Source organism: Sciurus vulgaris, assembly GCF_902686455.1.
Source record: "Sciurus vulgaris genome assembly, chromosome: 16".
In the NCBI taxonomy this organism is placed as follows: domain Eukaryota; kingdom Metazoa; phylum Chordata; class Mammalia; order Rodentia; family Sciuridae; genus Sciurus; species Sciurus vulgaris.
In genome coordinates, this window is record NC_136477.1 from 40157955 (window position 1) to 40184395 (window position 26441).

At 42.4% G+C, this 26441-nt stretch overlaps 1 long non-coding RNA gene across 1 annotated transcript in view; it reads right to left on the bottom strand.

The window, feature by feature from the left end:
* The window catches only part of LOC306646013, a 110199-nt gene that overhangs the window by 60244 nt on the left and 23514 nt on the right, over positions 1 to 26441 (bottom strand). Inside the window, exon 2 of the long non-coding RNA XR_013759791.1 lies at positions 17204 to 17514. This is a non-coding gene — a long non-coding RNA (uncharacterized lncRNA). The remainder of the gene's footprint in view (positions 1 to 17203; positions 17515 to 26441) is intronic.

Sequence of the window (26441 nt, forward strand, 5' to 3'; positions counted from 1 at the left end):
TGTGTGTGTGGTAGGTTTTTTCCCATCCTTTCACCTTTAGTCTGTGGATGTCTTTTTCTATGAGATGAGTCTCTTGAAGGCAGCATATTGTTGGGTCTTTCTTTTTAATCCATTCTGCCAGTCTATGTCTTTTGATTGATGAGTTTAGGTCATTAATGATCAGGGTTATTATTGAGATATGATTTGTATTCCCAGTCATTTGCGCTTATTTTTGGTTTTTTAACTTTGCTTGGTTTCTCCTTTGAATGGATTTTTCTTTAAGGTAGTTCCTCCTTTTGCTGACCTACATTGTTGTTTTTCATTTCCTCCTCATGGAATATTTTGTTGAGAACATTCTGTAGTGCAGGCTTTCTATTTGTAAATTCCTTTAACTTTTGTTTATCATGGAAGGATTTTATTCCATCTTCAAATCTGAAGATTAGTTTTGCTGGGTATAGGATTCTTGGTTGGCAACCATGTTCTTTCAGAGCTTGAAATATATTGTTCCAGGTCCTTCTAGCTTTTAGAGTCTGGGCTGAGAAATCTGCTGATATCCATATTAGTTTCCTCCTATATGTAATCTGATGCTTTTCTCTCGCAGCCTTCAAAATCCTATCTTTATTTTGAATGTTAGGCATTTTCACTATAATGTGCCTTAGTGTGGATCTGTTGTGATTCTGTGCATTTGGTGTTCTGTAAGCCTCTCGTATTTGATTTTCCATTTCATTCTTCAGGCTTGGGAAATTTTCTGATATTTCATTGAATAGACTGTTCATTCCTTTGGTTTGTATCTCTGTGCCTTCCTCAATCCTGATAATTCTTAAATTTGGTCTTTTCATGATGTCCCATAGTTCCTGGAGATCCTGTTCATGATTTCTTACCATCTTCTCTTTTTGGACAACTTTATTTTCAAGATTAAATATTTTGTCTTCATTGTCTGAGGTTCTGTCTTCCAAGTGGTCTAATCTGTTGGTGATGCTTTCCATTGAGTTTTTTATTTGGTTTATTGTTTCCTTCACTTCAAGGATTTCCATTTTTTTTTTTTTTTTTTTTTTGAGAATCTCTTTGTTGAAATGATCTTTTGCTTCCTGCAGTTGCTCTTTCAACTGCTTATTGGTATGATCATTCATTGCCTGCATGTGCTCTCTTAACTCATCCTTTGCGTCACAAATCATCTTAATCATGTATAATCTGAAGTCCTTTTCTGACATTTCTTCTACCATACTGTCACTGGATTCTATTAATACAGAATCTAGATTTGTTTGGATCATTTCCTTCCCTTGTTTTTTCATGTTGTTCATATATCTTCCCCTCTAGCAGTGCAGATCTGGGGTATTGCAGATTCCCCCCTATAGGCTTATAGTGACCCTATAGGTTTCCAAAACCTTTTCTTTAAGGGGGAGATCAATATTAGCAGTACCCAGTGTAGACAGTATGCAACCCTAGACCAAATAGCCCCTATGAAGACATTAATAATATTCTCATAATAAACAGAATGAGTTCCACTATTATCTTCAGTATAATAAATAGATTTGCAATAAGGTCTGCAGTTTCTGATGGAGGACAAAGAGGATGTGGAGGCGTGTAGGATGTAGCTGTTAATGAGATAAGAAAAGAATATATAGAAGTTCTAGATAATAGAAAGAGTGAGAGTGTAATCAGAAGAAGTTGGTTGTTAGCATGCAAAAAGGGAGAAAGAGAATCTGAGGGAACAGGTAAACAAAAGGAAAAAAGAGCGAGAAAAGTAAAGAAATAAAAACAAAAATTTTCAATAAGGAGAAAAAAGAAAATCTACACTATAATAGTCATATAGTATTCAAACCTCCCAGTCTTCAGTAGCCTGATGTATGAGAGGTACCTGACAATGAGCTTCCAGTCTCCAGCAGGCATCTCAGGATGGGATTTGCCCCACCTAAAGATGGAAGATATAGCTTCCAGGATTATCCAAGATGGCCCCTATGGCTTCCAAATGTGTTGGCAAATGGGGAGCTGCAACTCGGGGGTGTGGCCGGCTGGAGGTCCTGGAGGCAGGGTGCGGTTGGTCTGATTGCGGGATCCTGGAGGCAGTGTGCAATCTGTCAGTCTGGGGGTCCTGGTGGCGGGGAGTAGTCAGTCGATGTGATAGCCCCAGAGGCAGGGAGTGATCAGTCAGGCTAAGGGATCCTGGAGACGGGGCTCAGTCAGTCTAGCCAGGGGTCCTATGGGACCTGGCTGTTTTCTCAAAATGGCGGCAGCCATGTGTAACCAATCCTGCAGGTACTGTGACAGTGAATTTCCAGGCACCAGCAGGCAGCTGGCAGTCCACTGTCTGCAGTCAGTTTGTTGACTGCTGTTGGACGATCGGGAGGTGAACCTTAGGTGGTGGGTGATGGATAGGTGAAAGGCAGGCAATGGACAGGCAAGAGGCAGGCAAATGGCAGATGATAGGCGCCTGACAGTGAGCAATCTGCACTCAAAAAGGTGTCAATATGCTGGCAGACTGCAGGTGATCCCTGTAGACAAAGCGAGTAAACAGCAGGGAATCGATAAGTAGCAAAAACTGCCTCACCAAGAAATAGATATCCTCTGCTTGAAACCCTAGTTACGAAGCGACAAGGAACGCAGTCTCCCGCTAGTCTGCCATCTTGGATCCCAAGACAAAATATTAAAAAAAAAAAAAAAAAGATATAGAGTAAACTTAAATGCAAATTACTACATGAAATAATCTAATATGAAAAGACTACCCTCTATGATTCCAACCTGTAAGACATTCTGGAAAAGGCAGCAGATACTGTGGAGACAGTAAAGGACCAGTAGTTGTGAGTGGATGTGGGGAGGGAGGGAATAAGTGGAGCACAGAGGATTAGGTCAGTGAAACTATTTTGTGTGACATGATAATGCTGGATACATGTCAATATACATAGAACGTACAACATCCAGAGTGAACCCCAAAGCGTAGACTTTAGGTACTAATGAGGTGCTAATGTAGGTTCATCAATCTAACAGATGTACCACATTGGTATGAGATGTTCATAGCAGGGGAGGCTAGAGCAGTGTGGAGGATAGGATAGAGTAGGATATATGGAAGCTTTCTGTAGTTTCTGCTTGGATTTGCTGCAAATCTAAAACCGCCCTTAAAAAAAAAAAAAAAAAGAGTCTATTTAAACAGAAAGAAAATATCATTACAGTAAAGATTCCTTTTAACCACCTTTACAAATTCCAGTCCTTCCTGGAGGGAATCACACTGGTCATGGTGTATCCTTCTAGAACTTTTCTATTCATTCACATTTGGATTGAACCATAGGAAATGACCATTTTTATCTGTCAAAAATGGTAGAAAATAGGCAATTTTATATGAATTTTAAATTACTAAACTTGGAGTATATAGGATACATTTCATCAGCACCTTTAATACAAACTGTAGCACATTAGTCATACTAATTTGCATCCTCCATTTTTTTTCCACTTAGTGATCTTCCTTGGAATCATTTCCATATCGGTATATATAGTTCTACCTCATATCTTTTTTTTTTTTTTTGTGGTGCTGGGGATAGAACCCAGGGTGTTGTACATGTGAGGCAGGTACTCAATCAACTGAGCTATGTCCCCAGCCCCATTTTTTTATATTGTTGCATGATATAATAGGATAGTGTTTTACTCTAAAATATTTGCAGATCCTAGGTCTACTTCTATTGGTTGCTTTTCAGGGATATGAGGACAGATGGTGAAAACCCAAAAGAAAGGAAAATAAACCCAATTGCTCCATTTGGCCCAGGAAACCAACTTAGAGGTTATAATGTAGATAAGTGAAATATAAGCCATGCTTTAATTCATGAGTATCTACAAAACTCTCACAACGCCTCATATATACTTGATTTTTTCATTCTCATCTTCTGTAGACCATACTATTTGAAACCATAGGTCTGTTTTTAGCATCGAGTATCCTAAGAAAAGAATTCATCTTGATTTTATTACATGTACACCATCATTCTGCATGTCCTCCCTTCACTTCAATTTTAACCCATTTTGATCACATTTTTGTTCTTGGCATCTCCCCAGCCTCTCTTGCCGCCATTTTACTCGACTCCTCCTCAAAGGGCTGTACTTGTGTACCTCCATCGATGTTCCATCTGTGCCTCCTCCGTCTGTACTTCAGCAACAAGGACACACAGAAGTTCCTGGGTCTTTTGGGTTCTTCAAGCACTTTTGTCTATACGAGCGACCTCCTAAAAATGGACTGATCAAGGGCTAAGGGTGTAGTTCAGTAGTAAGAGCACTTATCTAGCATGCTCAAAGCCCTGTGTTCAGTCTCCAGCATGGCAAAAATAAATTAATTTAATAAAATAAATTAAAATGGAGTGGTCATAGTCATGATCTCCATCAGTCAAGGAAGATTTCCAGATGGTTAAAGATCACCTCTGATTTTTGACTATGACAGATGGAACATAAACATTAACTCTGGCCTCTCTCCCCACACCCTACATAAATGACAGCAAATTTAAAATAATGATATAACCTGCAAGGACAAAGAGAAGAGAAGTGGAGCTGGCAATAGATGAGCAACATCAATAAAATTTTGGAAAAGGAAAAACAAATAGAGGGATTCCACCTTTGGGTCCCCTTCTTCCACCCAGGAGAAGTCTGCTTTTACTTAAAGCTTACTTTCTACTAGAAAGAAAGAAAGAAAGAAAGAAAGAAAGAAAGAGAGAGAGAGAGAGAGAGAGAGAGAGAGAGAGAGAGAGAGAGAAAGAAAGAGAAAGAAAGAAAGAAAGAAAGAAAGAAAGAAAGAAAGAAAGAAAGAAAGAAAGAAAGAAAGGAAAAGAAAAACAAACAGAAAAACGATAACAGACCTAGCAGAGCAAAGAAACCGAAACTTACTTTCTGTGAACTGAGAATGGATTTGCTTGATCAAACTCTGGAACATCTCAGAATTTGGAGCATCAAATACTTCCAAATGCTGGGTGTAGGACGGGTCTAAACCCAGAGTTACTTGCAAGTTTAACTGATGAATAGACATCCAGATTTCCTCCTCCAATACAGCAACCAACTGCCCTTCCTGTATTGGTTATCTATTGCTGCAAAAATAAATTGCCCCATGACTTAGTGGCCTAAATCAAAAGTAAGCTGTTATTATGTCACAGTTCTGCCAGTCAAGAATTCTGGAGCAGTGTAGCTGGGCAGCTCTAGCTCTAGGTCTCCCATGAGGTTGCAGACAACATGTTGACTGGAGTTACAGTCATCTGAAGACTTGACTGGGGCTGGGGATCCAGTTCAAAGGTGGCTCACTCACATACCTGGTGAGTTAGTACTATTTGTTTCAAGAGACCTCAGTTCCTCACCATATGGACTTCACCATAGGGCTACTTGAGTATCCATACAATATGGCTTCCAGTATCCCCTGGAGCAAGCTGTGTCAGACAGCAAGGTAGAAGCTTCCATGCCTCTTATTCTCTACCACTGGAAGTCACACCCCATGATTTCTGTGATATCATATTGGTTACAGGCCAGCTCTACCCAGCATGAGAGGTCTGATTACCAGGAGGTGAGAATCACTAGGAGCCATCTTGAAGGCTGACTACTAAGCCTCCCTTAGTTCTTTAAAGTCTCTCTTTAACATGAACATAGAGCCGACCATTTGAGGAAACCTTCCAACAAGGAAAGAGAGACAAAAGCAAAAAGAAACTAGGGAAATAATCCAGAGAAAACAATATGTAGAAAGGTGAAGAAAACTTGGAAGGGTTTTCAAGATGGCGGACTAGAGGGTGGCTGCATTTCATGCTGCTCCAGGACTCAGGATTCAAAGGAGGAGAAATTGAGAGACTTGGGACCAACTCAAAGCAGCCGGGTGAGTCTCTCCTGTTGGGGAGGCATCCCGGATGGGGCGATAGTCCCGGAAAGCAGGGAACTTTGTGAAGTAGAGCTGCCTAGTGAGACACCCCTCCCCCCGCTGGAGCAGTGAACTCGGACAACTGGGAGCGTCATAGAGGAGGCTGCTCAGCACAGCACTGGGACTCAGAGCAACCACTGGGGCTCCGGGTGGCGGCCCAGAGGAGGGGCTGCGAGGAGAGCTGTTTGGACTCATAGCAACCACTCCTGAACACCGGGAACCTGCCTGGAGGAGGAGGAGGAGGAGCAGTGCAGCGAGGCGCTTGGACTTGGAGCGAGTGCACCAGAGCTACAGGCGGTTGCCAGGGGAGGAGCTGCTTGGCGAGCTGTTTGGACTCGGAGCGACCATTCCTGAACACCAGGGCCTGCCCTGAGGAGGAGGAGGAGAAGCGTGGCTGCTTGGATTTGGAGTGACTATACCAGAGCTATGGGCGGTTGCCGGAGGAGGAGCTGCGTGGTGAGCTGTATGGACTCAAAGTGACCTTTCCTGAACACCGGGGCCTGCCCGGAGGAGGAGGAGGAGGAGGAGGAGGAAGAGCGTGGCGGGTCGCTTGGACTCGCAGTCACTGCGTTGGAGCTCCAGGCGGCTGCTCAGAGGAGGAGGCAAGTGGTGAGTTGTTTGGACTTAAAGTGACAGCTCCTGAACACCAGGGGGCTGCCTGGAGGAGGAGCGCGGTGGGTTGCTTGGTCTCCAGTGGCCGCACGAGAGCTCTGGGCGGCTGCCCAGAGGAGGCATGCAGCGGGTCACATGAACTCAGAGCGACTCAGAGTGACTCACAGTGACCGCTCCTGAACACCCGGGGGCTACCTGGAGGAGGAGGAGGAACGGGGCAGGTCACTTGGACTTGGAGTGACTGCCCAGGGCTATGGGCAGTTGGCGGGAGGAGGAGGCTCACAGTGAGTTGCTTGGACTCCTAGTGACCGCACCAGAACACGGGGCGGCTGTCTGGAGGAAGAGGCGTGCGGCGGGTCTCTGGGACTCAGAGCGATTGTACGGGGCTCCAGGTGGCTGCTCAGAGGAGGGGCCGCATAGCCAGGCGATTAGGTGCAGAGCAGGGTCTCAGGACCTAGGAGGCTTCTTGGTGGAAGAGCCGCACAGAGACACGCTTAGGGGCGGAGCGAAGGTTCCAGGACTGCGGGCAGATTCTCTGAGGAGAGGCAGCCTAAGGAGACTCATCTGCGAAGGGTGAGGCTCCCAGGCCCAGGAGGTAGGGAGGCCCAGGAGGTAGGGTCGGGCCCTTGGGAACGTTGCAGAGGAAGGCAGCCCAGCCCAGGCAGTAGTTGTAGATTGAGGGGAACCTCTAGGAGGGGAACCAACCAGCGAGACCTCCCCACAAGGTGAGTCTTCCCTGCCGGGTGAGGTTTTCCCACAAGGATGGTAAAACCAGAGATACAGGTCTAAACAGGCCTTGCCTCAGTCCACAGCCTAGTTACCCTTTGGATGACCACTGGTCAACAAGTGGAGACACCTCTGCCCACTAGCAGGGAATGTACCCCACCTGAAGGCCACCACCCCTAGAGAGGCAGCTTCCTTGTGGAGCACCGCACTATCATCTTCCTCCAAGACTTAGACTACTGAAGGCTAAGAGGGGATATACTAGAAATCTTCAGGGACATTATAAGTCAATAGAGGAAATCTGCAATATCTCAGCGGTCCACTGATACCTGAACAACATGAGAAAACAAGGGAAGAATATGCCCCAAACAAATCTAGATGTTACATCAATAAAACCCAATGACAGCATGGCAGAAGAAATGACAGAAAAGGAGTTCAGAATGTACATAATTAAAATGATCAGGGAAGCAAATGATGAGATGAAAGAGCAAATGCAGGCATTGAATGATCGCACCAATTGACAGTTAAAAGAGCAAATACAGGAAGCAAAAGATCATTTCAATAAAGAGTTAGAGATATTGAAAAAAAAAAACAAACAGAAATCCTTGAAATGAAGGAAATAATAAACCAAATTAAGAACTCCATAGAAAGCATATCCAATAGGATAGAACACCTGGAAGACAGAACCTCAGATATTGAAGACAAAATGTTTAACCTTGAAAACAAAGTTGAACAAACAGAGAAGATGGTAAGAAATCATGAACAGAATCTCCAAGAACTATGGGATATCATGAAAAGGCCAAATTTAAGAATTATTGGGATTGAGGAGGCTTAGAGAAACAAACCAAAGGAATGAACAATCTATTCAACGAAATAATATCAGAAAATTTCCCAAATCTGAAGAATGAAATGGAAAATCAAGTTCAAGAGGCTTACAGGACTCCAAATACACAAAATTACAACAGACCCACACCAAGGCACATTATAATGAAAATACCTAACATACAAAGTAAAGACAGAATTTTAAAGGCTGTGAGAGAAAAGAACCAAATTACATTCAGGGGGAAACCAATACGGATATCAGCAGATTTTTCAATCCAGACCCTAAAAGCTAGAAGGGCCTGGAACAACATTTTTCAAGACCTGAAAGAAAATGGATGCCAACCAAGAATCTTATACCCAGCAAAACTTACCTTCAAATTTGACGATGAAATAAAATCCTTCCATGATAAACAAAAGCTAAAAGAATTTACAAAAAGGAAGCCAGCATTACAGAACATTCTCAGCAAAATATTTCATGAGGAAGAGATGAAAAACAAAGAAGCAAATCAGCAAAGGGAGGAATTATCCTAAAGGAATTGTCAAATAAAGGAGGAACCAAGTTGTGTCAAATAAATAAATAAATAAATAAAATTTAAAAAATGAACCAAATGACCGGGAAACCAAATCATATCTCAATAATAACCCTAAATGTTAATGGCCTGAATTCATCAATCAAAAGACATAGACTGGCAGATTGGATTAAAAGGAAAGACCCAACAATATGTTGCCTGCAAGAGACTCACCTCATAGAAAAAGATACCCATAGACTAAAGGTGAAAGGATGGGGGAAAACATACCATGCACATGGACTCAGCAAAAAAGCTGGAGTATCCATCCTCATTTCCGATAATGTGGACTTCAAGCCAAAGTTAGTCAGAAGGGATAAAGAAGGACATTTCATACTGCTTAAGGGAAGCATAAATCAGCAAGATATAACAATCATAAACATCTATGCCCCAAACAGTGGCTCATCCATGTATGTCAAACAAATCCTTCTCAATTTCAGAAACCAAATAGACCATAACACAATAATACTAGGTGATTTTAACACACCTCTCTGACCACTGGACAGCTCCTCCAAACAAAAATTGAACAAAGAAACCATAGATCTCAATAACACAATCAATAATTTAGACTTAATGAACAATTATAGAATATACCATCCAACCAAGAACGAATACACTTTCTTCTCAGCAGCACATGGATCCTTCTCTAAAATAGACCATATATTATGCCACAAAGCTAATGTTAGCAAATACAAGAGAATAGAGACACTACTTTGTATTCTATCAGATCATAATGGATTGAAGTTAGAAATAAGTGAAAGAGTAAAAAACAGAAACTATTCCAACACCTGGAGATTAAACAATATGCTATTATATGATGAATGGATAACAGAAGATATTAGGAAGGAAATTAAAAAATTCTTAGAGGTAAATGAGAACAAAGAAACATTATATCAAAATCTCTGGGACACTATGAAAGCAGTACTTAGAGGGAAATTTATTTCGTGGAGCACATTTAATAAAAGAAGTAAAACTCAACAAATAAACGACCTAACACTACAGCTCAAAGCCCTAGAAAAAGAAGAACAGACCAGCACCAAAAGTAGTAGAACACAGGAAATAGTTAAACTCAGAGCTGAAATCAACAAAATTGAAACAAAAGAAACAATACAAAAAATTGACAAAATAAATAGTTGGTTCTTTGAAAAAATAAACAAAATTGATAAACCTTTAGCCACACTAACAAAGAGAAGAGGAGAGAAAACCCAAATCACTAAAATTCGGAATGAACAAGGAAATATCACAACAGACACAAGTGAAATACAAAACATAATTAGAAGCTATTTTGAAAATCTATACTCCAACAAAATAGAAAATTTAGAAGACATCAACAGGTTTCTAGAGACATATGAATTGCCTAAACTGAACTAGGAGGACATACACAATTTAAATAGACCAATTTCAAGTAATGAAATAGAAGAAGTCATCAAAAGCCTACCAACAAAGAAAAGTCCGGGACCAGATGGGTTCTCAGCCGAGTTCTACAAAACCTTTAAAGAAGAGCTCATTCCAATACTTCTCAAAGTATTCCATAAAATAGAAGAGGAGGGAACCCTCCCAAACTCATTCTATGAAGCCAACCTCACCCTGATACCTAAACCAGACAGAGACTCATCAAGGAAAGAAAATTTCAGACCAATATCCTTAATGAACATCGACGCAAAAATTCTCAACAAAATTTTAGCAAATCGCATACAAAAACATATTAAAAAGATAGTGCACCATGATCAAGTGGGTTTCATCCCAGGGATGCAAGGTTGGTTCAACATCAGGAAATCAATAAATGTAATTCACCATATCAATAGAGTTAAAGTTAAGAATCACATGATATTTCAATAGATGCAGAAAAAGCATTTGATAAAATACAGCACCCCTTCATGCTCAAAACACTAGAAAAAATAGGGATAGTGGGAACATTCCTCAACATTGTAAAGGCCATTTATGCTAAGCCCATGGCTAATATCATTCTAAATGGTGAAAAACTGAAAGCATTCCCCCTGAAAACTGGAACAAGGCAGGGATGCCCTCTTTCACCACTTCTATTCAACATCGTTCTTGAGACTCTGGCCAGAGCAATTAGACAAACCAAAGAAATTAAAGGGATACGAATTGGAAAAGAAGAACTCAAGCTATCCCTGTTCGCTGATGACATAATTATATATTTAGAGGAACCTGGAAATTCCACCAGAAAACTCTTAGAACTCATAAGTGAATTCAGTAAAGTAGCAGGTTACAAGATCAATGCCCATAAATCCAACGCATTTTTATACATAAGTGATGAATCTTTGGAAAGAATAATCAGGAAAACTACCCTATTCATAATAGCCTCAAAAAAAATAAAATACTTGGGAATCAATCTCACAAAAGAGGTGAAAGCCCTCTACAATGAGAACTATACAACACTAAAGAAAGAAATTAAAGAACACCTTAGAAGATGGAAAGATCTCCCATGTTCTTGGATAGGAAGAATTAATATTGTCAAAATGGCCGTACTACCAAAAGTGCTATACAGATTCAATGCAATTCCAATTAAAATCTCAATGACGTACCTTACAGAAATAGAGCAAGCAATTATGAAATTCATCTGGAAGAATAAGAAACCCAGAATAGCTAAAGCAATCCTTAGCAGGAAGAGTGAAACAGGGGGTATTGCAATACCAGATCTTCAACTCTACTACAAAGCAATAGTAACAAAAACGGCATGGTATTGGTATCAAAATAGAAAGGTAGATCAATGGTACAGAATAGAGGACACGGATACAAACCCAAATAAATACAATTTTCTCATGCTAGACAAAGTGGCCAAAAATATGCAATGGAGAAAAGATAGCCTCTTCAACAAATGGTGCTGGGAGAATTGGAAATCCATACGCAATAGAATGAGATTAAACCCATATCTCTCACCATGCACGAAACTAAACTCAAAATGGATCAAGGACCTCGGAATCAGACCAGAAACCCTGCAAATTATAGAAGAATAAGTAGGTCCACATCTTCAACACGTCGGCTTAGGACCAGACTTCCTCAACAGGACTCCCATAGCACAAGAAATAAAAGCAAGAATCAATAACTGGGATAGATTCAAACTAAAAAGCTTTCTCTCAGCAAAGGAAACTATCATCAATGCGAAGAAAGAGCCTACAGAGTGGGAGAAAATCTTTGCCAATCATACTTCAAATAGAGCACAAATCTCCAGAATCTATAAAGAACTCAAAAAACTCTACACCAAGAATGCAAATAATCCAATCAACAAATGGGCTAAAGAAATGAATGGACACTTCACAGAAGAAGATCTACAAGCAATCAACAAACATATGGAAAAATGTTCAACATCTCTAGTAATAAGAGAAATCAAAACCACCCTAAGATTCCATCTCACCCCAATTAGAATGGTGATTATCAAGAATACAAGAAACAACAGGTGTTGGCGAGGTTGTGGGGAAAAAGGTACACTCATACATTGCTGGTGGGGCTGCAAATTAGTGCAGCCACTCTGGAAAGCAGTGTGGAGATTCCTTAGAAAACTTGGAATGGAACCACCATTTGACCCAGCTATACCACTCCTTGGCCTATACCCAAAGGACTTAAAATCAGCATACTATAGAGATACAGCCACATCAATGTTCATAGCTGCTCAATGCACAATAGCCAGATTGTGGAACCAACCTAGATGTCCTTCAATTGATGAATGGATAAAGAAACTGTGGTATATATATATACAATGGAATATTACTCAGCCATAATGAATGATAAAATTATGGCATTTGCAGGCAAATGGATGAAATTGGAGAATATCATGCTAAGTGAGATAAGCCAATCTCAAAAAACCAAAGGTCGAATGATATCACTAATAAGTGGATGAGGACACATAACGGGGGGAGGGAGGGGTTAGTGTTAGGGTTAGAGTTAGGGTTAGGGAGGGGGGCAAGAATGGAGGAAGGAAGGACTGTATAGAGGGAAAAGAGGGGTGGGAGGGGTGGGGGGAAGGGAAAAAATAACAGAATGAATCAAACAACATTACCCTATGTAAATTTATGATTATACAAATGGTATGCCTTTACGCCATGTACAAACAGAGAAACAACATGTATCCCATTTGTTTACAATAAAAAATAAATAAATTAATTAAAAAAAAAACTTAGAAAAGGAACTAAGTCTTCAGAGAGAAAAGCTAAGATATTACAACCATGAAACAAGAACAGGACATAATAATAATGATAATGAAAATAACAAAATTCACACAACCTCCTGCCAACATTTATGGATCCCACATAATGTAACAGGCCCTCATCTAAACAGGACTATTCACAGATTTATTCAATCTTTAGAACAACCATCCCAGAAGCTTACTACACTTACTACATTTAAGTTATTTCTTCAAGGTCCCAACTGATCACCAGAAAAACCTAGAGTAGAACCCAGAGCTGGAACTCTTAGAAAGAAGACTTTAGGTCCTGTAAACAGATGTGCAGAAGGAAAGAGCACAGATTCAGAAGTGGGTGAAAGCCTTAGACATTTGGTCAAGATTTTTAGCAGTTAGGGTACAGTTCAAGGCAGGGGCGAGGTGGTCCAGGTGCCTACCATGACGGGAGGAAGCATTCAGAGCTGAAGGGTAGCAACCACTGACCCAGACCAATAGCACTGTGCCATGCCCACTGTACAGCACCGTCCTCAGGGTGTCCTGCTGGCCACATTCTTCACGGAAACTTGGGAACAGAACAGGCATTTAGGGCTTAGGGAAAGTGGAAGCCAGGGTTGTACCAGGCCCTCACCAAATTACAACTGTTCTTGACCATAATGATAGCCACCGCATAGTGACCACTCCATTGAATCACTTTGACCTTCACCACATCCCTATTTCATGGACGAGGAAACAGACTCAGAGTCTGTGGATTGTTTGTAAGGTGTCCTATCTGGCAGGTGGCAAAGTGAAGTGAGACCCTAGGTTCACTTGGCTTTCAACAATGCCTTTTCCCAGTATGAGGGATTGTTTGGTCCAGTTCTTTACCCTCCTAAAATGCAGCCTGTTCTTAGTCCTATGTCCTGATTTTGCGTTTGGTCATGTGACTGACTTTCGCTCATGGAATGTTAGCATGTACGATATCACCAAAAGCTTGAAAAGTCCTTTTTGCTTGTGGGGGCGGGGGGGGGGGGTCCTTCCTCTTTTGCACCTTTGCCGTCACTGTGACAAGAACCTGTCTAGGCTAGACCACAGGTCTCAGGAAGAGGAAGAGAGACACATGGAGCAGAGATACCTCAATTGAATCAGCTTGTATCAGTTGGCTTCCACTTAACCCGCAAATCCACAGTAAGAAGTAGCTATTGAGCCAGGTGCAGTGGTACATGCTTGTAACCTGAGCAGCTTGGGAGACTGAGGTGGGAGAATTTCAAGGTCAAAGCTAGTCTCGGCAACTTAGCGAGGCCCTAAGCAACTTAGCAAGACCCTGTCTGTAAAAATACAAAAAGGGCTGGAGATGTGGCTCAGTGGTTAAGCACCCCTGGGTTCAACCCCCAGTACCTTCCCCACTGAAAAAAAGAAGTGATTATTGTTTTTTTAGGTCACTGCATTTTGGGGTGCTTGGTTACATAGCATCTTTATGGCAATATAAACTTTATACCATGTCATGTAAACTGCCATCGAGATAGATTAGCAGATGACTGACAATCAGGAGTAATGAAAAGGCTCAGGGTTCACCTGACTAGGGCTGCTAGATTCAACAAATTAAAATACAGGACCCAGATCAGTTTACATTTTAGATGAACATCAAATAATCCCTTAGTACAGATGGTCCTCAACTTACAATGACTCGACTTACAGTGGTTCAATTTATGACTTGTCTACTTCATGATAGTATGAAAGAGAAACATATTTGTAGAAACTGTACTTTGAATTTTTATCTTTCTCTGGACTCATGATACAGGGTTTGATATTTTCTTTTGATGCTGGGCAGCAGCCACAAACCCTGGCTCCAGTCAACCACACAATCACCACTGTAAATGACTGGTATTCGGCAAGTACTGTTTGGCTAAGCTACAATGTTCAGTAGCCTAAATGTATTAAATGCACTGTTTACTTATGATATTTTACATTTATTATGGGTTTATCAGGATGTAACCTCATTACACGCCAAGGACCATCTGTATAGGTAAACTCCAGGGAAATAGGAGAACCTTGTGGAAATACAAAAAAGAAAAAATTCATTGTTTATCTGAATCATGCATTTAACTGGGCATTCTGTATTTTATCTCGCAACCCCCTTCGAGAGTCAAACTAGAGAAAGCACCTGTGTGTCAAAGTGGGCCTGGGCTAGAGAATAAGAGACACGACAACAGGCAGTCATTTCCTCCACTCTCCATCAGGCAGGCTTTGGGGTTCTTGGCTTCTCCTACAGGCACTGAGTCAGAGGAAAAAGCTGCTTGAAATATTAAGAACCAGCAGGCTTGGCAGTGCTTGGAGGAATTCTCTTTCAGCTTTATTATTGAACCACTGTACAATCAGGGGTCCACTGGGGAGACCTAACTTTCCTGGTTTCAGCAGCCTGTGGCACCAGAGACAGAACCCCTCCCAACAATCTGAAACCTACACCCCTTTAGCTTGGACCCAGGAAGCATTTTCCAGGCTTCTGCACCATCTGTCTCCCAGGTGCTTGCAAGGGAAAATGCCGTGGGGGTGGGGAGGGAAGAGCTGCATCCCGTGTCCAGCAGAGGACTGACCAAGGACTCCTGTCAAGAGGCCAGGCCAGCTACTGGTGAAGCAGGGGGGCTGGATGAAATCAGAGAGAATAAACTGAACACTGAGAGATCAGAGTGCAGGACGGCCCTAATGTTGAAACTTGTCCACCCTACAGCCTCATCTTTCTCTAGCAGATTCCAGCAAGCCACTGTTTTTTGGCTTTGCATAGCTTAATTGGCTATTTTTGTGAGCAGTTGCCAACTCAATCCAGGAGGAAATTCCATGCTGTCAGCCAGCAGCACAGATTGTTGCAGGAAAAATGACACAACTCATCCTCTGGGCAAACTTGCAAATTATTACAAATTTCCCCATCTCTCCTCCACTCGCACAGCTGGCTGGGGCAGGGTGTAAATTTTTCCATGGAGATGGGAGGTTTTTCCTCTGTGTGATTTCTCGCGATCAAACAAATCCCTGTGGCTCTTGATTTACATGCATCCCTGGTCCCCTTTTCCCTGACACTGAAATAGAACCTATGTAGGCCCTGTTCCTACGCACATCCAGGACTCAAGGCACCAGCTTCTTTTATGAATGGCTTTGGTACAAAGTTGGATTCCTGAAAGGGACACGGGTCAGTTAAAATTTTCTACCTCCAGATAAATGACACCTCAAAATCCAAACATGCACAATGTGGTCACAGGTGCAGAATTGTTTTGACATAAACCACAGCACGCTCATCTGAAGACCAATGTTGGCCAACCATTGCTGCCCCTGACTGCTGAAGTACTCTGCGTTCTTCTGACTCATGCTCACTCTCAGAGGATGCTTGTGGATTTCAGAGACTCTCTCACTTGGATTCAACTTAATGAATAATTATGGAGACCCTGTGGTGCTCACTGCACTGTTCTGGGCTCTAGGTAATTAATAATGCACAGGATCTGGCTTCAGGAAGTTTGCTGTGTAGAAGGAAAGGGGAGCTATGAATTGCTATAATGTGAGAAGAGACCAAGTGGGTTAGTGTTAAGGTTAGGGCTGGGGTTAGAGGGATGGAGATGCTCCTTGGAAGAAGAGGCCTGGGGATGTGTCATGGAGGAGGCAGCATTTGAACTGGGCTGTAAAGGGTTTCAGGAATGGGTTCTGGGAGGTTAGGGAAAGTCTAGGCCACCAGGAGGACAAGGAGAGTCATCCAAAGCCCCAGGTTTGGTTTGTAAGGAGAAGTCAGCACCCAGGAACGTGAAAGAGAAACCAGACTGTGGTTTGTGATCCCAACTGGAGGGAGGGGTCTCCATCCCACAGAGCACTGTTCTATGCCCCTACCTCTCTTATTTAAAAAGGCTAGATCCTAAAGTATTCTACCCTGAGAGCTTCAAGGATGAATCTTATGTATAATGTGAAGCTTCACAGTGATATCCAATGCTAAATTATAACTGTGACTCCTTAGTCTGTTTCCTTAGAAGACCTCAAATAGTTCTGAGTTTGGGCTGTCTGTGTGGATTCAGAGAAAGTAAATTCTCCCTGTTGCAAAAACTTTGGGAGCAACCGGAAAACCAACCTGTCAACTGAAATTGATTTATTCACTCAAGTGGAATGACCTGACCCACTTAACACGTCCCCTGAGAGGGAGCAGTTTCCTTCATTCAACCCATAGGATCGGACTGATTATCACATAATAATGTGACATCTTCATGAGTAAGTTTGAGCAGAAATGACCATTCCCACTTTATAAATGGGGAAAATTAAGTATAGCTTTCACCAGTGCACAAAAGCCACTAACCTAAGACTGTAATTATCAGGTCATCCTAATACACAGTTTCCTTATGGGTAGGATGAATTCCAGATGCCTTTGCATCTCTATGTGCACATTACTGTTAATCAGAAAGTCAGATGGTAGGACTTCTTTACTATCCTAGGGAAAGAAAAATCAACCTTTGTATCCCACCCATCCCTCCATTTCATTCAAAATACCTGATAGCCTTTGTTTTCTTCTCTTCACAACAGATCCTTCCGACCTTTTTTCTTCTTGTTTAGAATTATTCTTCATAAGTCCTTTCTATGTCTACAGCTCGCAGGCCAAATGAGAGCTCAGAGCCCCGACAAGCTAAGTTTGATTGTGTGACAAGCTGGCTCCAGGCGTTCAGTCCATGAGGAAATGACATGTGTGGCCTCGTTGGCTTTCAAAACTTCCACCTGCCCTTGATCATCCAGGGTATCCAGATGCTTTTGAGTGTTGATCCTGGGATGCAAAACAGCTGCTGGCCTCTGAGGCGTCTCGGTAGCTATGGAGACAGGAATAAAAACATCAGTGAGCATGTCAGCAAGCAGGCTGCCAGTCTTAGGGGTTAAACACCAGCAGGGCTAATTTGGCCTTGTTGTTCTGTGTTGCAGATGAAAGCAAGATCTCCATGTCTCTCTCTCACGAAAGGGGACGACTGTAGCTTTATAGTGGGACTCCTCTGCTAAGTCTGTTTCCATGGGTTGCTTAGTTCTTCGTGCATTTATTCCGCAAGCATGTACTGTGGGATGACTGTGTGCTAAACACTGTCGAGACACCGGACAGAGGTGAATGAGAGCAAGACCTTGAACTCAGGGTGTGTATCTGAGCAGGGTGGGGCTGATGTGAATCCTGGGATGTGGCCCTTACAGCGATAAAACTGGGAAAGCAAAATTGGGACAAGTTGATCACCCACCCTTCCAGAGGAAGCACATCTTTAAGGACACAAATAAGTAATCATTTCAAATAGTGATAAATGCAATGAGGGAAAGGCGATGGATGCCAAGTGCCTGGGTGGAGGGAGAGGTTTTGGTCGAGCTGGGTGAGGAGGAGTTGGCTGTGGAGAAGCATTGCAGGTTGAGGGAGTGGGGAGAGACTGGGTAGGTGAGTGTGAGGTGCAGAAGGCCAGACAGGGCTGTTGGAGAGCAGGTGAGCAGGGAGAGTGGAGGAAATGAAGTGAGGGAGGTAGCAGGGCTGGGCAGGCCACAGCAAGGAGTCTATCTCAGTAGGAATCCAGCAAACTCAGACTCACAAGGGCCCGGTTCTCTTCTAGTGGTTTTATGGATGTAATCTCACTTCATCATATTGTTATCCTCCTCTTGTTACAGATGAGGAAACCGAGGCACAAGGAAGCATGAGAACTCTCCCATTTCCACTGGCAACAAGTGAACAGAAAGGCAGGTCTCCAGCCCAGGCGATCTGTCTCCAGTCTGTCCCAACTCCTTCCCCACACCACCTGGGGCTTTAGGCAGAGGGACATCTGGATCTGGTTCACATTTGGAGCAAAGCCTGTCCCTGTCTTCCCTGCCTCTCACCTGCTCCAGACCCATCAATCACAATGCCTCATGGATTGTGTTAAAGTCCCAGATTCTCAGTGGACTGTGTTGCTTCAATATTTTCATAATGGGTTTCAAACGGGAGAAACCATGGAGGTGAAAACATTCTGGCATAATTGCTTTTTAACTTCTACTTGCTTCTTTATAACCACCCTCGGCATGTTATTCTTACCCCTTGTTGGATCTGCAAACAACATAACAAAACAACTGCAAAGACTGTTATATCGGCAACCAAATTACTTTATCGGATGTGGTTAACAATGGGTTTTCTTTCCTCTACCATTGCTGATAAAATGTTTGTACAGCATTCTATGGGGGAAATAGAAAGCAACAGCAATAAAAAATGAACAAGGATAATTTGTGTGTTGGCATTTCCACAACAGAATGTCAAATATTTCATACCCAAGTGATATTAAGCTTTTCTGCGCTTACTGCTACATTCTTTTAAAAAATGCTTTCTGTTCATTTTCTTATTAATCTTAGGCTGTGCATACACATTATGTACATTCTTTTTACATGATGTTTCTCAAATCATATTTTAAAGTCTGTCATAAAAATAAATGCGTCTCGAGCACTGAAAATGATATCGTGTCAGCTGAATTAACAGGCAGTTGCAGCTGAGAGGGACCATTCTTTCTATAGACCTCTCTGCCCTCATTACCTCATTGCAGGTAATGGCCCATCCTTTCCAGAATTCCTTGCAATGATTGGTTTTTACAAAGGACTTGTTGCTTTTTGTAGAATACGGTGATTAATCAGCATGGACTCATTTTTCATTATTCTTAGTATTCTACAGAAACTTTCCAAGTGATAGATAAAGATAATCAGATCCAAGATTTAACTAGAGAACATCACATTTTAAGAGCACTTAAAAAACACATATTGTCAAATGAGTTGAAAAGTAATCTGTAGGCACCATTTCTATTTTAGGTCTTATAAGATTCTTTTTATTTAAAAACATATTACTAACATATACCAATTGTATAGATGAGTAGTGTGATATTTCCATTTGTGCATATGGCAGGCACTGTTCAAATGCAAACAGCCTCCCCCAACACCCTTTTCCATTTCTCTGGTATTCTGTTTTACTTTCAGGGTGACTTATTTAGTTTCCACATTGGAAGGTCTTTTTTATTCCTAAGAGTAATTTTTAATCTGGATGTGGTGGAACACACCTGTAATTCCAGCTACTCTGAAGGCTGAGGCAAGAGGATTGCAAATTCGAAGCTGGCCTGGACAACTTAGTGAGAATGTCTCAAAAAATTAAATAAAGGGGTAGGGGTAGGGATGCAACTCAGTGGTAGAGAGTTTCTAAGTTTAATCCCCTGCACCAAAAACAAACACACAAAATGAATTTTGGGGGGGGGGGGGGGGGGCGGGTACTAGGGATTGAACCCAGGGATGCTTAACCACTGAGCCACATCCCAGCACTTTTTTTTAATGTCTTATTTTGAAATAGGATCTTGCCGAGTTGCTTAGGGCCTCACTAAGTTGCTCAGGTTGGCTTTGAACTTTTGATCCTCCTGCCTCAACCTCCCAAGCTGCTGAGATTACAGGTGGGTGCACTAAGTCCAACCCCAAACAAACTTTTAAATTAAACCACAATAAATATTTTAGATAAAAAAGTATCTAAAAGGGGGACGGGAAAAAGGAGAGATCTGTAACTAATTCTGGTTTTGCATTTTGAAAAGAACCCTCAGAGGCTGCCCCACATCTCTCTGTGGTATCTAGGAACCTGGTGAAGACCTTGCATGGCCTATGTAAGCATTTGCTCCCCCGTTCACAGTTGGTAACAGGCTCAGGCGGTCCTCCCGAGGGAGAGCACTTTGGAACCTGAAGTGACTCGTCCTTAGAATTTGCAACAGGATTAGGTGGTTGCATCGGTGAGCACGGAGCTCGCATCTGCTTATCAAATAGAACTTTAAATTTCTTTTTCATGGCAGAGAGAGGAACAAAGCACCTTCAGCATCCCAGAGGAAGCCATGAGAAAGGATGGCACAGAAACACCTGTCTGCTGATAATTTGATGCTTGGGACTAGTTCAGGGAATGGGATAGGAAGTTCAGTTGAAAAATGGCCTCACAAAAATATATCCATCCGATAATCCCAGGACCTAGGATTATTACTTTATATGGCTAAGGACTGCATGTTGTTTGAAGCTGCTACGTGCGTGGCGATTTGCCATGCACCAATGGATAACTAACACACATCCCTATTTACTGCAGAGGGCGGAAGAGTGCAGATTCCAGAGGCTTCTCTCCAGGTCCTGCCTCTGCCCACTCCCTTCTTCCAGCACCCACACGACATAAGGATCTACCAGAGGCCAGGACACATGTTTTTCTTATCTTACTTATCCAAGTTAATCCCAAAGAAATCAGGTTCTTAGTCCTGCAGAAGTTCCTGTAGGCAGGTGTTAAACTCATGTGATATGGAGAAAAAATTTGCCCTTTTCCAAATAGGAGTCCATGTAATGGTGCAAGATACACACACACGCACACACACACACATACCATGGTACTGCTGAAAGCTAAGATGTATTTTTCCCTTTTGCAAGGGAGAAAAAAAGCTGCAGACATTCACCATCTAACCAAGAAAAACTGCACTGGACTCAGAGAATAAATCTCTCTTGACACGCTCTAGCCCCATGAATTTCCTTTCAGTCTCTGGAATGTGCTGGGTTTTCCTCTGCTTGAAGGCATTTTCACACGCCTTGCTCTCTAAAGTAGCCTTTCTACCATTCTTCAAATGGCCAATTCCTTATCTTTAAGGTTTCCATTTGAATATAATCTCCCCAAAGACCCTTTTCTTCCTGGCCACCCAATCTAAAATTGGTCTCCATTGTTAGTCTTTCCAAGCTCCTCGCTCTTTTGTGTCATGGCACTTTATCACATCTTGTAATTATATATTGATTTCTTTGTCTACTTGCTTGTCCACTGGACTATAGCTTTATATATTATTCAGTACGCTTTTGGTTGCAAGTAACAGAAACACCCTTCGGCTTGCTTAAACTGTAAAAGAGGGGGTGCCTCGTGGAGCTCAAAGAAAATTCCCGAGTCAGCAAGGCCAAGGAAGGAGAAGTATCGCAGGAGTTTCCAGACTTCTCACAATTCCAGCCACTTAGAAATGTGGGAGGACGCGGGGCTGAGGAGATAGCTCAGTTGGTAGAGTGCTTGCCTTGTAAGCACAAGGCCCTGGGTTCGATCTCCAGCACCGCACCCCCCCAACCCCCCGAAAAAAAAAAAGAGAAATGTGGGAGGCCTCCATTCACACTTCAGATTTCTGTGAAAGAGAACCTGACAGGTCAGGTGGGGTTGAGTTCCTGCTGGTGGACATCACTGGGAGTTCCTACGACGAGTCTGTCTGTTGTCAAGAAAGCACAATCTGTTATTAGCAGAAGCAGGGCATTGGGGCCAGGGGTGAAATGGAGCAGGGAACACATGAAATCACCATGTTTACTGGACGTGGATTGTGTGTAAGGCTCTGGGCTAAGCAACCTTGCTGTAAGTCTCTGATGCCTTCAGCCCCATAGGCCTTTCCATTCTTGAACGGCAAGATCCCAGCAGGTGTTTCCTTCAAGAAGCCATGTGCCTTAGTGAGACCTTGTCTCTGAATAAAAAAGTTATTTTAAAAAGGGCTGGGGATGTAGCTCAGTGGTTAAGCACCCCTGGGTTCAATCCCCAGTACCAAAAAAAAAAGCCAAAAAAAGAAGCCAGGTGCCACTGTGCCTAAGAAAACCAGACACCATAGGCTAATCCAGCCTGTGGGATTCCACAAAGCTGGAGGGGTCCAAATGCATACTTCAGATGACAATCCAGGGAGCAGATTGAGAGTAAGAAAATCTGGGGGTCCAGAGAGAAACTTGAGTACAAATCCTGCTTTGCCGGCCTCAATTTCCTCATCTACAAAACGGGTATAATTATATGTGCATGTGTAGAAACATTTTGAAGGTTATTATTTAAAATGACTGGCTGGTAAAGACTTTCAGGGATTCCCACCATATCACCTTATTTTATTTTCTGCATAACCACCAATTATTATCACAGATTATTTTATATAGGTCTTTATTCATTTGTTTCCTCACCAGAACACAAGTTCCAGGAGGGCAAAGACATACTGTCTTATAAGGTTGTATTTATTTATTTATTTTTGGTACTGGGATTGAACCCAGGGACCTAACCACATAGTCACATCCACCCCCCACCCTATTTTTTTTTTTTTTTATTTACAGACAGGGTCTTGCTTAGCTGCTTACAGTCTTGCTAAGTTGCTGAGGCGGACTTTGAAGTGATCCTCCTGTCTTACCCTACCGAACTGCTGGGATTACAGGTGTACCCCACTATGTTTTCAATGCTTGGCACTAAACAGATGCTTAACGAGTACTTTTGGTGGGGTTCTTTTTTTTTTTTTTTTTTTTTTTTTTGTCTTTTTTGGAACTGGGGGTTGAACCCAGGGCTTTGCAAATGCAAGGTAGACGCTTTGCCACTGAGCTACATCCCAGCCCTTAGCAAGTACTTATGAATACATAGATGGGAACAAAAGAGCCAACAGAAGGCACTAGAGCAGGGTCATCTTTGCCTGGGGTCTGATGTGACGGAGACACCTACTGCATCATCTCAGGTACATTTCCTAGGTTCGCATTCCCTTCCTTCCTTCTCTCCTTGATGCCATCCCTGGTTCACTTCAGCTTTGTCTCAGCAGTGCTGCAGAAGGGTGAGGGTCAGAGGGTCCCTTCCCCTGAAGATGCCCAAACACCGGTGACAACAGTTAACGACTCAGGATTCCTGATGGAAGGGTCCCCTCAGTCTGGAATCAACCAAGAACATAGGGACAATCTACTTAGGAAAGAGGCAATTTTTTTTAACTCTCCTTAGGAGAGTGTTAAAAGACACAATGTGTAAATAAAGCGCCCTACACATAGTAGGCCCTACAGCAATGTCAGTTCTAGAAATTAGGCTAAGACCAGCCCAATTCATGTTTTTCTTTCCAAACTTGATAACATAGCCCAGTTAGAAACTGTATGTTCTCAGGATCACTGCCAGCTTTGGCCCCTGGCAATTCCTTTTTTTTTTTTTTTTTTTTCCCCAAGAAAAAAGTTTCTTAAAGGCTTAACAGCTAGGCAACTCAGTCTGAGCAGAGGAAATGCAAATTGTCCTGTGAACAGCTAGTCTTCATGTCATCTAGTGTAATCTAGTGGCTTTCCTGTAACAAAGTTCATGGAACAATGGAATGCCTGACCCTTTATTCTGCCTTCCCACCTGCTTTGAAATTAACACCCATTTATGACCCAGGCAAGGACCAGTGAACTGCACTGCCCTCCAGTAAGTTCTCAAGCCAACTTCCTTTGTGGGCCTGGCTCGGCAGTTACCACCCACTGGACTCGGGATGACCCAGAGATGATTCAGGGCTGTGGGGACTTTGCCCCGACAGCCAGCCCCAGCCTGTGGGGGCCAGCAACTTAGCTCCTTAGGCAAACTTGACTTAGATGCAGCAGGTTAGATTTTGGCAGAGGGTTTTAGAATTACTTATGAGATATTTTTACTTTCTAAATACTTTGACCTGTCTTTTTCTTGGAGAAAACTCCCACTGGATCCCACTGGGGAGCCTCAAATTTCAGAAATCCAAACAGGGAGGGGCTGGGGAATTTCAGGAGATTTCATTGGCTGAACCTCCTGCCTGTGAGAATGGAGGTGGGGTGGGGGGGCGGGGAGCTCCTTTACCCCTCTGTAAAATGAAAATAATAATATGTATCTCCTGGGTGTGAAACGAGGATCAAATGATTTAGAACAGTGCTTGGCATGGTTGTCATTCAATAAATATTTATTTCTTCTTTTCCCTTTCTTTGGTTTTGCAAAATGACTATCTTCATTGACTGATTGGGAAATACATGGACATGATTTAAGAAACTCAAACTTACATATGGATTATCGTGGAAAGAAACTGTCCCTTTCACGCCTCACCTCATTCCCGCCTTGGAAAATGTTTCCTGTTTCTTGTGCTTCCATTTGGTTAATCAATATAGATATACATTTGTATTTTTATGTATGCACTTTTAAAATGACGAATGGTAGCCCACAACACATTTCTGTGACTTTCTTTTAAAAAGATAACAGCTTTATTGAGATATAATTCACATGCAGCACAATTCACCCATTTAAAGTGTGTCTTGCCTTTTTATGTATCATTTATCTCAGATAGTCCCATATCAGCATGACTCTACCCATCTCATTCCACTGCATAGATGTCCCATAATTTTATTCAGTCCTATATTGCTGGACATTGAGGGTGTTGCCAGCGCTGCAATGAATAATGGATATCCTTGGACGTAGGTCTCACCGCATGTCCAAATATTTCTCTGAAATTTCTCATCCTGCCCCTGCGCCTTCACTGGGAGTACAGCCCTGCTCCACCAGGTCTGCTTTTATTGTAATAACATTTGCAAACCACTCCGAGCACGGCACTGGCAAAATATGCCCTCGAGTTTTGTTGCCATTGACTCACGGTTTCACCGTATAATCTGTAATTCATACATTATCATCATCATGACTACTACTATGTTTGTTTTTGTCCTTTGTTTTTTTATTAAAAATCATAAATTTACACAGGGAAATGTTATTTGATTCATTCTGTTATTTTTTTCCCTTCCCCCCACCCCTCCCACCCCTCTTTTCCCTCTATTCAGTCCTTCCTTCCTCCATTCTTACCACCCTCCTTATCCCTAACCCTAAACCTAACCCTAATGCTAACCCCTCCTACCCCCCATTATATGTCCTCATCCGCTTATCAGCGAGATCATTCGTCCTTTAGTTTTTTGAGATTGGCTTATCTCACTTAGCATGATATCCTCCAATTTCATCCATTTGCCTGCAAATACCATAATTTTATCATTCTTCATGGCAGAGTAATATTCCATTGTATATATATGCCACAGTTTCTTTATCCATTCATCAATTGAAGGGCATCTAGGTTGGTTCCACAATCTGGGTATTGTGAATTGAGCACCTATGAACATTGATGTGGCTGCATCTCTATAGTATGCTGATTTTAATGACTACTACTATTGATGAGACTGAGTTAATATGAGAGGGGCGTGGCAGGAAGATGACAAGGAAAACTGGGGAATATCTGTGGCTTAATTGTGACATAACACTATTCACTAGTCATCATGGTTGGGTTTGGCAAGCCATAATTGTAGACACGCCTTTGAGGTTATAAAATCAGTTTCTTTCCATTTCTCTTGCTGATTTTTTTTTTTTTTTGTACCAGGAATTGATCCCAGGGGTGAACCACTCCTGAGTCATATCCCCAGTTCTTCTAAGTTTGAGACGGGTCTCACTAAGTTGCTGAGGCTGGCCTCAAACTTGTAATCCTCTTGCCTTGGCCTCCCAGATCACCTTGTAATCCCAGAGTTCCTGGGATTACAGGTGTGAGACACTGTTTTGTTGTTGTTTTTGGCACGGTGCTGGGGACTGAACCCAAGGCCTCCTCGTGCATGCTGGGCAAGTGCTCTACCACTGCCCCACATCCCCAGCCTCACTGACCACTGCTCTTACATAGGTTTGCATAGAGCTCATCCTTAGTTATTAGACTAGTTCTCTTCAACAACCTGAGGTTGAAGTGAAGACCTCTGAGAACTTGTCTGGTAGGTGACAAGAGGCATTTTTCAGTCTGCTTTATAACAATAGGAGGAATCCTTATGGAAGTTTTTACCACTCTCCAGTGCACAGCTGCTTCCCATGACATCCCCAGGAGACGGGAGCTACCATGATCAGGATCATCCCCATTTTACAGATGAGGAAACCTAGGCATGCAGAGAGGTTCTGTAACTGGCCCAATGTCTTCAGCTAGTGACTGGGGAGCCGGGATCTGCCTGGCAGCCC